The sequence below is a fragment of the Coenobita brevimanus genome, chromosome 21 (genome assembly GCF_032717465.1).
Source record: "Coenobita brevimanus isolate Jiangsu-jjx chromosome 21, ASM3271746v2, whole genome shotgun sequence".
Classification (NCBI taxonomy): Eukaryota; Metazoa; Arthropoda; class Malacostraca; order Decapoda; family Coenobitidae; genus Coenobita; species Coenobita brevimanus.
This window is the reverse complement of record NC_136974.1, coordinates 16299788-16300028: the sequence shown is the minus strand read 5'-3', so window position 1 is coordinate 16300028 and position 241 is coordinate 16299788.

The window sequence follows — 241 nt, the reverse complement described above, 5'->3', positions numbered from 1 at the left end:
GAAGGACTGGGGGAGGGAGGGTGAGAGCGAAGAAATGAAGGAGAGAAAGCAGGCTGACAGACATGTAGTTTCCTCTCTTCCAAAGCAGTGAAGCAGAAGTGAGAGGCAAAGATGGGAAAGAAAATCAATGAGGAAAGGAACGAGCACGAACAAGAGGGAAGGAGGAATGGAGGGAAGAATGACTGAAATTGGGAGGGAGTGGGAATAGGAAGGAGAGAGGACAAGCCAGTACATACATATT